Below are 12,873 nucleotides of genomic sequence, written 5' to 3'. Positions count from 1 at the left end.
AATAGGCTTGACACTAGTTAAATGAATGGCTTGCCCAAAGAAGATGGTGTTACATTAAGCTTCATTAATAATAAAACTGACTATTAGCATTTTGCAAGCAAGGCTAGAACTGATTTTCTCTGTTAAGGACAAAGTTAAATAACTATAGCTCATAAGTTTTAAGTCAAATGCTGCTCATTCGATGCTGCTGATCATGTCGATACCTGCTGTAAAGGTTTGGTCTCAACACAAGGCTGATAAAACGGTTTTTAATTACCAGACCATAAATACAGCTTTTCAGTCCAGTTGTACCACTTTTGACGGCGGCCTGTTTGATTTCTGATAATGTGTACTGCTGACTCTGCTCACCTGCTTTTCGATAACTGTAGTCAGTGTGACTTCTTGTCTGTGTGCTGATAGGTAAGTCTCCTAGGAGAACATCTTTGACAAACTACCCTATTGATCTCGGTAATTCTCTGCTGCTGCTGCTGCAGTTGCAGCATTAAATAGAGCCTTGATTTCTTGTCTGGTGTGTTTGCTGTGTAACAATTAAGCAAATGTAATATTTTCTTGTATTACATGAAAATCAATAGACCTCTTGCTCACATGGAGTTGATCACAGTGAAGGATAAACCAGTGATAGCTAAGGGAAGAGCTCAAAAATTAAAATATGATTCATTGAATGTATTAAACCTTGTAATGAATCTTTTGTTATCAAAGTTGCTTCCCAAGAAACAGCAAATATTTTGTTTCCTCCCCCGGACCCCCGTAAATGTTGCCTGTTGCAGAAAAATACTGTAGCCCAGAAGGGAGAGAGTGCTAAGAAGCCAGAAGATTGAGTCTGTTTCTGGCTTCGGGGTTGTCTTTTTGCCTTAAGGCTACTGTCTGTTACTTTGTGTCTCGTTTTTTTTGTTTTTGTTTTCCCACCCGCAAGTTGAGAAGAACCCTAGGACCTTTCCAGCTCAAGACGTATCATGGATATGGCCAGGCGTCTCATCAGGAAAGGTGCTTGTCATGCATGCCTGGCAACCCGAGTTTATCCCTGGAAATCACATAAAGATGGAAGAACAGAACCAGCAACCATGGAGTTGTCTTTTGACATTCACACATATGTACATGTGCACAACACACAGGAATCCTTCCCCCAACACACACACAATTTTAAAAAGGCTTTAAAAAAAAAAGATGTATCATGATGATGCTTTTTACTTTTGTCTCAGCTAAAAACTTTTTCTATCACACATTTTTTTTGTTCCTTTTATTTACAAAGGGTTTCATTAACAGAAGGATTTCAAAAGTAAGGTGAGAAGGAAAGGGAGAGACGCTGAAGGCAGTGAGTGTTTATCTGCCCACACTCACTAACCTAAGATGGCAAGGGGAAGTCCAAGTGGACCCTGCCTGCCCTTCTTGGTTAATGAAATCATTGACCAGATTTTCTACCTGCAGTTTGTATTTAACAGTATCCAGGCTTGTGATGGTGAATAAAATTGTGGCAGTTTCAGGAACATGGGATGCAACTGGATATTCATTAACTGAAGTCTTTCTCAGACAAATTTCTCTCATTCATGGTTTCTAGACTTTAGATAGTAACATAGATCATGTATGTAAAAATGAAGTGAAATTGTCTAGAATATTAAAGGGCATTAATGGGAGAAGGATTTGGGGATGAATATGCTAACGTTCTCCCTCTGTGCTCCCTCTTTCCTCCCTCATATATATTATATATATTACATATAATATATTAAAGTTTTATATTGGGAATTATATATATTGGAGTTTTGGTTGTACGTGTGTGTGTGTGTGTGTGTGTGTGTGTGTGTGTGTGTGTATGATATGTGCAGGTTCCCACAAGGGCCAGGAAAAAAAGTGTCAAGTCCCCTGGAGCTGGCGTTATAGGTGACTGTACTCCACCTATGTGGTTTCCAGGAACCAAATTCTGGTCTGGCGAAAGAGCAAACAGCATTCTTTACTGTGGAGGCATCTCTCCAGAACCTACACACTAGATACGTGATAGATAGATAGATAGATAGATAGATAGATAGATAGATAGATAGATAGATAGATAGACAGATAGACAGATAGATAGATAAGATAGATAGATAGATAGACAGATAACTACAGAAACTATCAAGATAAAATAATCCCAGCATAACTTTTAGTGAAGGTGTGAATTTTTGGTATAGCCTACCCTCTTCTCATTTCACACATATCAATTATGAAGCGCTAAAAGAAATTTCTAGGCAAAATCCTTAGTTCCTATGTAAGCTATAAATTGCTTTAAGAGACATCAACATCTGGGAGTATAAAAGAGGTTGCTGATAGTAAAAAAAAAAAAAAAAAAAAAATGGCTGGGGTTAGAGGGATAACTCAAGGGTTAAGAGCATTTAATGCTCTTCCAGAAGACCCAGGTTCAAGACCCAGCACCCACATGGTGGTGCTGGGTCTCGAACCCAGCATCTGCAACAACCATCTGCAACTCCAGTTCCAGGAGATTTGGCACTTGATTCTGACCTCTATGGGCACTGCACATACACAAGAGATATATACAGGTAAGAAACCTATACAGGTAAAAAAAAAAGTCTTAAAATTATAAAATTCAATAAATCCATTTAAAATTATAAAATTCTCTACTTTCTCAGTGACGCTGTCTTCATACACATTGTTATATATTGTGGGTTTTTTGACACATATATTTGGCCACTAACAATGTTTTCCAATTGTTGACAACAGTAAATATTGAAATACTTTTTAATCATTAAAAACCTATACGGAGGGCTAGAGGGATGGCTCAATAGATAATAACACTTGCTATACAAGCCTGGTGACCTGAGTTCAATCCCCAGAACTCAAATAAAGGCAAAAAGAGAAAATCAATTCCATAAAGCTGTCCTCTGACCTCTGCACAAGTGCCCCCCCCCCACACACACACACCAGTAGTAAGACTTTTAAAGCCAAATGTATCGTAAGAACATTTTCTTTCATGGAATTTATATTTATGTTCACCCAGAACCACAGACACAGCACATCTACATTTCTTCATGAAATGCCTTTTAGATCTATTACAGAGTCATGATGTCTAAGTGTGTGGGATGACATCAAAGACAAGGGTCTCCATTTCACTTCCCTTGAAAGCTAATGCAGAGAACAGAAACTGTATCCCAATGCTAGCAGATCCGGTATCTCCTATATTGGGCACACAGCACTGAGACAGTAATGAGGGAATGACGTTTGGGAGCATCTTAACCTAAACAAGTACTTAGCATTACATCTCACCTGGGTCAACAGTCTAGGGTATCAGAGTTAAACTATGTTACAGTAAATTAATGGAAAATGTAACTGCACTTTGCTGAAAGATCAATGTCCAATAAAGGCTGCACAATCAAATCTTGTTGCAATGATTGAGGCCTTTAATTGCCTTTCAAAGATAAGGTAGTAATCAACACAGCTTTAACTGATCTTTTTCACTAGTTCAATTACATGCTAATGACGAGTGCCAAGTCAGAATCTTTAACTACTTATACTTATTAAATCTTATGTTAGTAATGAAAAATTACTTAAGCTACACAATCAATAGAACACAAATCTTAATTACTATGTTTCACTTTCATACTATTTTATGTGCTTGACAAATTCACATGAGCTTTCTTTAACAGTAAGAAGTGTCACTGGTAGTGTCCAGAGTCTAAAAGTTATTGTTCTAATGCAAATTGGAGGTCAGGCATTCATTTTTCTTCTTTTTCTAATAAAACTGTGGCTAAGATAGCTTCCACTAACCTTTGGCCATTCAGATACTGACTAGAGATCTGTTCAGCTAATTGAGAATATGAATACAATTAGAAGAAATCAAACACCTTTTTACGTTTTTAAAAAATTTTCTGTTTATGTGTTTCCTATGCCACATGAGTGCAGGTGTCCTCAAAAACCAGAAGAGAGTGACATGCCCCTCTCTTGGAGTCACAGGTAGTTATGAACCGTCCAGTGTGGGTGCTGGGAACCCAGTAAGGTCCTCTAGACTTCTGAGCCGGTTCTCTAGTCCTGAGTTATTTTCTATAAGCTTATTTCTAATATTAAGTAAGGTTGCCAAATATTTCATTAGCTTTTTATGGGAAAAAAAGGTGTGATTTCACAAAAAATCAGGATGTGAGGACATAACAAATACAAATGTAAAATGGCTGCAAGCATTTGGGACAAGTTTCACTTTTTTTTTTCAAACATATTTTTATTGATTATTTGGGAATTTCATATAACACACCCCAATCACATTGACTCTCCCAGTCCAGTTTTTCTAGACTGCCCCAACCCATGTGACCCCTTCCCAAAAAGGAAGAAAGAAAAACAACAAAACAAGCCACAAGTTCAATTTGTGTTGTATATACTCACTGAAGTATGGTCAAACTCCCAATGGCCATCCTCTTTAAGGAAACTGAGTCCTTCCTCACCCTCATCCCACCAGAAGCCATCAATCGACGGGAGCATCCTTTTCATAATTTTTAAGTGTTCTCTTCAATGGCTTTCTGGCTAGGCCATTTCTTGCAGCAGGGAGGCTGGAGAGGGTAAGGGTTGTCTCAGGAGCTTTTTATGACTTTCTTTCTGAACTGATTTCACATTATGCAGCAATCCTGCTTCTTTGTAGTCATAGGGAACAAAACAAACCTGTACAAAAAAAGGGAGCAGAGATACTATGTTGAAATTATTCATCCAAGCAAAAATATTTCAGCATCGACTGGAGAGGGGTTCACAAGACCCCACCCCTAGCTGAGGAGTTATGGGTAATTGGGGGATGTTGGGAAAGGAGAATCAATTTTCTTTCAGAGAGTATGGCCTGGTAGGATGCCTATTCTCCAGTGGATGGCCAAACAGCATGTTCATGCAAGAAGCATGTAGACTCAGTAAGTTATAAACAAAATAAAAAGTAAAATGGACATGAAAGTGAAGCAGGGCATGTTGGGAGGACTAAGGGGAGAAGAGGAAAGTAGATATAATCAAGATACAGTGTGCACATACATGAAATTGTCAGAGATACACACATTGAGATTTTACAACTAAGCTGTGGTTAATTTAATATTTTGTACATTGCAGAGTTGGAATTTTCAAAACTTTAGCTAGGACATCTAGTTTTAATTAAGTAGATAAAAATCTCACCTGGGACCATTCTTTTAGTAGCATTAAAAAACAAAAGATCTATTTTGTTGGAGAGTATTTAAAACAAGACCCACGTGAAGTATGAGAAGCAGTAGCGGACGCAGCATCCTTTATTAGGTCCTCGTGGCTGGGTAAGGAATACCAGTGCACATCAGCTCAGGGCTCACATAAGATTGCTCATAGCTATTTTAGTTGTATTCATGTCATCTTAAATACAGTTTATGAACATTGTACTATTCCATTACACCATTAATTTATCTTCAGAGATATTTATAGTATCAATTTAAAAGCTGTAAAACTTCATGGAAAGTAGCTTTACTATAGGGCTTCAACAAACAAGCTTGCCATTTTGAAAAGGGACTCACAGGAACTGGACTTCTTACAACAAGGTTTGGAGTTTCTTGCTGTTGTTCTGGTTGATAGAATTATGAACCTTATAAACTCAGTACTTTTTAGTTAACCTAAATACATAAATCTATTTGGATTCATCTTATGAAAAGAGATATGTCATTAGATATATGATCATTATATGCTTCAGTGATTCATGGGCCTTGTTACATACATGCTTTGTAATGTATGAATTATTTAGTAAGAAAAATCACAATAATTTTGTTGTTACTCAAAAATTTATGGGTTGGCAGAAACAATTATGCAGCCCGGAAGCTGGCGTGTTAAGGTAACATCATTAACTCATGTGGTATGAGTTTTTAGCAGCCGTTTGACATAACCTTTACTGCTGCTGCTAGAACAGATCAGTAATTTTGTATAACAATCTGCCTGTGAACAGAATGCTGAATTGGCTATCCACAAAGTGATTCATTTTACTTTATTTCCATATTAGTACATAATTTAAATCCTACCTAAAAAGTGTCTGCTCAAATCCTAAAGAATAAAAACATGCAAAATAATGAATGCTTCCCAAGTACACAAAAGTGCAAAATCACATTTAATAAGAGCGACCATTTCTATTTTTAAAATGTTAGATGCTTAAGAATTGGATGAAAATAATTTATGAGAGTAGATTATCTTTAAAGCCTTTTTTACACATTGTATTACAGCCACTACTAAGAGATAAAGAACAAAATTTTATTTTCTTGGAAGGCAGCAATGCCACAAATGCAATACCAAAGGTCATGATTTTGAACTTTGAAATTTACAAAATGAAGTAGCCAAGAATTTGGAAGTCTGAATATAAACTTAGGCTAGCTCAATTTTAGACCATTTGCCTTGAATGTGTAAGGTTCCACATTCAATCTTAGCAACAACAACAGTACACACACTAATTAGCATCACTAATTAAAATATTTATTTTTATTTTCTATGTAGTGTTTTGCATATATATATGTCTTTGTATCACATGTATACCTGGTGCCCACAGAGACCAAAAAAGGGTATCAAATCCCCTAGAACAGACAACCTTGAGCAACTATGCTGGTGCCAGAAATTTAACCAACATCTGAAAGAACAGCCTGTGCTCTTTAATCCCTGAGCCATCTCTCTAGCCCCAGAGTGACATTTAAAATTCGACAATCATTCATGCACCAAATTAATACTCAATACCGGCAAAGCTGAAGACCAATTTTAGTACATTTGATTTGCCAACAGACTCTAGTAGTCCTGAGTCTACACAGAGAAGTCAGACTGCAGAAGACTCTCTGCACACGACAGACTGACAGTCACGTGTTGGCAATTTTTGTTGGCAACACTATCATAGAATGGATGCTGTAAATTGAATGAATGCATGATTGTAAATTGCAAGGGCAGTGTGCTTGCCTTTAATAGCATCAAGACAAGGACTCTTTAATGGAAGGCATTTGGATCTGTCTTGCAAGAAGAGCAATAAAGGGGACTAGAGAGATGGCTCAGTAGTACTGATTTCTCTTCCAAGGGTCCTGAGTTCAATTCCCAGCAACCACATGGTGGCTCACAACCATCTGTAACCATATGACAGTGTACTTATATACATTAAATAAAGAAGAGCAATAAAGTTTGACATGTCTCAAGTGTAATGAATCAAGTATGCTTTCTGGAAAAAAAATTAGAGTTTGGAATCCTTTTGCCATATCCTCTTAAGGCATTTCAAAAGTTGTCTTCTATTTTCTCACATACGGGAATTGCTATTGTAAAGTCAAATTTAGGTAATGTACAGAAGTGAAACAGAAGTACTCGAATCGCTAGACTCGTTCTTTTTATTTTACATTAGTATTACCATCATCACCACCACCACCACCACCACCATCATTGAAGCATGGGACTCAGGCATTGAGCAAGAATACCACTGAGCTACATCCCATTCAGCCTTACTCTTTTAAAACAAAACTAATATTTTGATTGTGTTGTCAAATGAGCAATCATCTCTCAGAAGGAAGCCAGGCTTCTGTTGGTTTTCAGAGGCTACATGACAATTTCTTATGAAGGCAGGGAAGAACTCTTGAATAGGACAGCAGATTATGAAATTGATTGAGAATTCTCCATGCCTCTGTCTGATTCCCCATGACTATATTCAGTTTGGTGATTTATATACATATAATATAAAAATCCTATTTTAATGGACATGGCTTAAATTATTTCTGAGCCATTACCAGTTGGATAACAGAGTAGTTTCAGCTTTCTGAGCTTTAGTATCTTTGCTATACAATAAGGAGATTATCTAACATAAGCATTTACTCATTTCAAGGACCTTGTCTAAGGACATTAGGCATTCTAAGTCACTTAATCAGACCACTCTATGACGTAAGCATTGTGCCCTGTATTTCTTGTTATTTACTTAGCATCAGTTCATCTTTCACCTGTGGAAGTTTTACCCAAGGCCAGACAAGGTTCCTGAGTCTACATTCTTGGTCACGTCATTCCACCTGTCCTATGATACACAAGGTAATTCTGTCAGGTGATAACTGAGAAGTCACATAAATGAGAGTTTCATTACTTCCTCTGCATATAGGGAAAATTCAGAAGTGCTTAACAGTGAGTCAGAGTCATGCTAGAGTTTGTTTTCCAGAGACTCTAGACTATTCTACTTAAGGGGAAATACACTTTGGAGAAATTAAATCTGGTGCATTTTAAATGAAAGAAGCCTTTGTCTTAGAGTATCTGAACTCCCCAGTTCTGATCCCGTGCCTGGTGCATGCTGCTGCCCCATGAGCGCCTGTCATCACCGACCCCCCTCACCCAGATGATTGTTACCACTGATTATTTTCATTCTTATCAAAATAGATAAGAACACACTTGCCTATCATAGTTTTGGAGACTGTTCATTTTTTTTCATATCTTCATATTCTTCTTAAATAAACAAACAGCAATTAGTATAAAGGAAATGCTTGCTTGTGGTAGGGAGATGGCTCAATGATTAAGTGCTTAGAGTACAAGCTTGAAGACCAGAGTTCTGATTCCAGTACTCATCTAAATGCTGGGTGGGAGTGGCAGCCCATCTGAAATTCTAGTCTCAGAGGCAGAGATAAGGGATTCCCAAAGCAAGCTGGTTAGCAAGACTAACCTTATCAGCCAGCTTTGGGTTCCATTGAGAGACTCATCGATGATTAAGGCAGAAACACAGAGGGTGATTCCATAGCAACCTCAAGTCTTCTCGGGCCTTCAGATATCCCACAGCCTCCTAAAAGCAAGACCTACAGAATGGGAAGGACCCATGTAGATAACGTAGACATCAAGGGTAAGAGGATTCCAAGCAGAGAGGTAGTAGAGAGAACCCTGGGGTGTGATGTCCTGCATGTTCAAGAAGCATGTGGGACAATGACTTGTGTGTGTGTAAGAAGGAAGAGAAGACATGAGGTTCAAGAGTTCAGAAGTGTGTAGGCTCTGGGAGATGGCTCAGTCTCACTAAGTTCTGATCCCAGTACTCTTAAAAGCCTTGTGCCTGGAATTCAAGCTCTGGGAAGGTGTAGAGAAAAAGAACCCTGGGGCTCCCTGTCCAGGAAGCCTAGCTGAATAGGTGAGTTCCAGGTTTGATGAGAGACCCAGTCTCAAAAAATAAGGTGTCAAGAAATTTAGGAAGACACTTGATGCTAAATTCTGGCTTTCACATGTGTGTCTGTGTGTGTGCTTAAGTATACACGTGTGTGCACACAAACACAAATACATCCATAGGCCCTCAGAAGAGGATGCAGAGGATAATAAAGCTCAGTGGTAGGCTTCATGCTAAATATGCAGGATGCCTGCAAACGATGCCAAGAACCAAATAAATGGATAAATAGTTCAGCAGGAGTAGGGGTCAAAGGAGAAAGAGTGAGGTTTTGCCTGCTCGAGGTGAGAAGCTATCTGGACAGTAAATAACAAGTTACTATTGTTCAGTGAAAAGAAAGTATTTTCAGGAGTGGTAAGGATGAAAAGAAAAAATAGGAAAGAATATTTAGAAAGAGATAGAAGCAGTCTGTCTGTAGCAGTGCACACCTTAAATCCCAGCACTCCTGAGGAAGAGGCAGACAGATCTCTGTGAGATTGAGACCAGCCTGATCTATCTACAGAGCAAATTCCAGGACAGTCAGGGCTATATAGATAAACCCTGTCTAAAAGAATGAGATGGGGGGAGGGAGAGGAAGAGGGAGGGGGAGAGGGAAGGAGAGGGAGGGGAGAGAGAGACAGGAAATTATGGGCATGGATTCTGGTTAAGGATTTGAGATTGAGATTAAGATAATAAGAGAGAAAAGAAAACCTCTCTGAACTTATAAAAGCAAAATAAAATTCCTCATTAAGTGACTTTAAAACAACAGTCAAAACTATAAAAACCTTAGCAACAAACTTGGGTAGAATCTCTCTCTTCACACAAGTGCGAGCGGGTGCACACACACACACACCACACACACACACAAACACACACACCCAAACCACAGGAGATTGTCTTAGCCACAGGCAGCTACAAAATAAAAGTACAGAAAGGAAAAAACTTTAGTGACATGGAGAATTTGGAGGCCTTATGCAAAGTGGCTTTGTTTCTGCCGTGCTGTGGCTATGGTTTGTATCTCCTTCACTGCAAAGGTTGGAAATTAAAGGCTTAGTCTCCAGGTAGCCATACCTCATGAGAGCTGGTGGGCTCTTTAAATGGTGAGCGCTTACAGAAGCTCTGAGAGTCATTAGGCCTGTGCTTCTAGAAGGAATTGTTGAACATGGCCTCTTTGGTCTCTGGTTTTGAGTTACAGTCTCTTCTTGGTACACAAGTACAATCCCTTCATTGTGTCGGAACCCAGCTGATGTCAGCACCATGTCCTTGACCCTCCAGTGCTATGTGCTAAATAAATATCATCTTTATAAAGTTAGCCTGGTCCTACTGCTGAAAGGGGACAAGCATATGAACTCCCATCTCTAACTAAGAATTCCTCTCCAATTGACACCCACTTGCAAAGGAAAAATTAGTTTTCCAATGGAGTCTCAGTGACTATATAAACCACACTTACAAGCAGGCTCCATTCCCAGAAGTAGACACCCAACACAAAATTAACTCAATGTTATTTTTATAGACTTTTAATCTCATATTTCTTTGTTTGGGCTTATGTTTTCTTTTGTTTTTTCAAGATAGCGTTTCTCTGTGTAACAGTCCTGACTGTCCTGGAACTTGGAGATCTGCCTGCCTCAGTCTCCAGGTACTGGGATTAAAAGCATGTGCTAACTTCTTTGGGCATTATCATCTTTCTGGTCTTATTTGTGTGTTATGGTTTCTGATTTTGTGTTTTTATGGGTTTAGCTTTTGTATGCCTCTGCATTTCTTGTGTTTACTGTTATTTTATTTTTGTTTTTTAAAAAAAAGTCTGGCTTGTTTGCATTTTTTGTTTGCTTGCTTGTTTTCCAAAGAGAGAGAAAAAGGAGTACAATTGAGTGGTGGGGATAATCTGGGGGGAGTTGGGAGCAGAGAAACCATGATCACAATATATAATAAAAAAGAGTAATAAAATACATAAAGTTAGCATGTCTTAGGTATTTCATTACAGTAACAAAAAAGTCTAATGAAATATCTGAAAGAGTTAAAATTAGTTTGGAAGATTAGTGCTGTTGATGATGATGGTGGTGGTGGTGGCAATTATTACTTATTATGGAAGATGGTAGGTATTTGGGTTCAGGAATCAGCACACAATCCATACAAACACAGATCTTAGTTAAGCAAAAATAGTTTATTGAATGCACACCCTAATACTGGTCAGACCAGGGACATAGTTCAGAATTATCTGAACTATGAGAACAGATAACGTTTTTGTTTGTTTGTTTGTTTGTTTGTTTGTTTTTGTCAGCTTATAAAGGAAAAAACCCACAAAAGTTCATATGCAGGCTCTGGAGTGACTCAGGATATCTTAGACTGAGCAGTTCTTATTGACCCTTGATTTGATGGGTTCTACGTAAAGCTTTATGGAATTTCTTCAGATATCAAACCTCATACAGAAGATTCAGAGCATACAGAACAAAACAGGGTATGTGGTCAGCATGTCCTTGAGCCAAGTCACTTTTCTGTGTCAATGACTGGCAGGCATGTTAAAGCAGCAATACAAAATAGCTGGCAGACATGGGTCAAAATGGTCGCAGACAGCTATTCGGGGTGGGGTGGGGTGGGGTGGTCAGACCATATCAGTAGGGATCAAATCCAGGGCCTAATGTGTGATAAGCATACTGTGTTCCACTGAGGTACTGGAATAGAAGTTCTTACATGCATAGTCATAGCAGCATTATTCACAACAGTCAAAAGATGGAAGTAATCTGAAATTCCATTGGCAAATGAATGAATGAAGATTACAGATCCAAAGGACTTATCTTTAACCCTGCAAATGAAGGATCTTTGGTACAAAATTACAACAGAGATGAACTTTGAAGGCATTACTCTAAGTGAAATAAACTAGGCACAAAAGATAAATATTGTCTAACTCCAATTGTATAAGGTTTTTAAAAGTAGTTCAAGTTCAAAATCAGAAAACTAATGCTAGTGAGAGGAAGGGGGAGGGGAAGTCATGATTTAATGGGGAGGGGATTTCACTTTTGTAAGTGAAAAGTTCTAGAAATTGATTGTGTAACAATACAAATGAACTTAAACAGTGCCGAAGTATATACCTAAAAAGGGAAAATCTGTTCTTATGTGTGTTTTATCACAATTAACGTACATTAAAAACCAGTCAACATCTGTCTCAGGGTTTCTATGCTATGAAGAGACAGCACGACCATGGCAACTCTTATTTTTTTTTTTTTTATATTTAATTGGGCTGGCTTACAGGTTCAGAGGACTAGTCCATTGTCATCATAGGGACAAGCATGAAGGCATACAATCAACACTGTGTTGGAGAGGAGCTGAGAGTTCTGCATCCAGATGTGAGGCAGGAGGAAGGGAGAGCAACACTGGGCCTGGCTTGGACTTCTGAAACCCTAAAGCCCACCCCCATTAACACACTTCCTCCAACAAGGCCACACCTCCCAATAGTGTCACTCCCTATGAGTTTATGGGGGCCATTTTCATTCAAACTGCATAACACCTAATTTTCAGAAACACCTTCTTTTCAGTTAAGGTCACACACAAGTAAGGATTTACCAGGGCAGTCAGCAGCATCTCCTTCAGTGTTAACACACTGTTTCCTTCCTGTATTCCTGGATTGTAGTGTCTATTCTTGGTTGTCAACTTGACTATATTTGGAATGAACTACAATCCAGAATTGGAAGGCTCACCAGTGACCCTTATCTGGAGGCTTGGAGATCCTTATCTGGATCTTGGTATGGAGATCTTGAGACATAGTGGCTCTGGATTCCAGAAGATTAAATCTCCGAGTTTAA

The sequence above is a fragment of the Mus caroli genome, chromosome 9, assembly GCF_900094665.2.
Source record: "Mus caroli chromosome 9, CAROLI_EIJ_v1.1, whole genome shotgun sequence".
NCBI lineage: Eukaryota > Metazoa > Chordata > Mammalia > Rodentia > Muridae > Mus > Mus caroli.
This window is presented reverse-complemented; position numbering follows the sequence as displayed.